This window comes from Macadamia integrifolia, chromosome 14 (assembly GCF_013358625.1).
Source record: "Macadamia integrifolia cultivar HAES 741 chromosome 14, SCU_Mint_v3, whole genome shotgun sequence".
In the NCBI taxonomy this organism is placed as follows: domain Eukaryota; kingdom Viridiplantae; phylum Streptophyta; class Magnoliopsida; order Proteales; family Proteaceae; genus Macadamia; species Macadamia integrifolia.
The window spans coordinates 17250650-17251123 of NC_056570.1; positions in this window are offsets into that span (position 1 = coordinate 17250650).

Here is a 474-nt window from a genome sequence, read left to right on the forward strand (position 1 = left end):
GGATCAACACGACTAATGTAATATTGTTTGCGGTTCATGTTGGAAGCCCTTGTAGTCATTTTTACCCGTCTCAATCAACCATTCACCAACGGAAGGATTGGATTTATGATTAACATTAAAGGTGCTAGTGTTTATAACTACACCAGTTGTTGATTCTTACAACTGCATCGTATGATTGGTACCGTGGCTATATACTAACACCACCAGTCTAATGTGGTATAGGTCTCAACCTGGTAAAGGTTTCACACATGCTATCTCGATGTTAATGGTGGACCCAAATTCGTCCACCATGGTTTTCGGTGATTGATTCGATGTAGATCCGCCTATATGGAAGTTCTTACATGTACCACCTTGTTTGATCTATCAATTGAGAGTCTCTTCAACTTAGGGGCACTTCCTTTCAGTTTACCACTAAGTTGATACCACTCTTAATTGACCTAACCCTTGTTTGGTATAGTTGTCCTTGTTTATGCA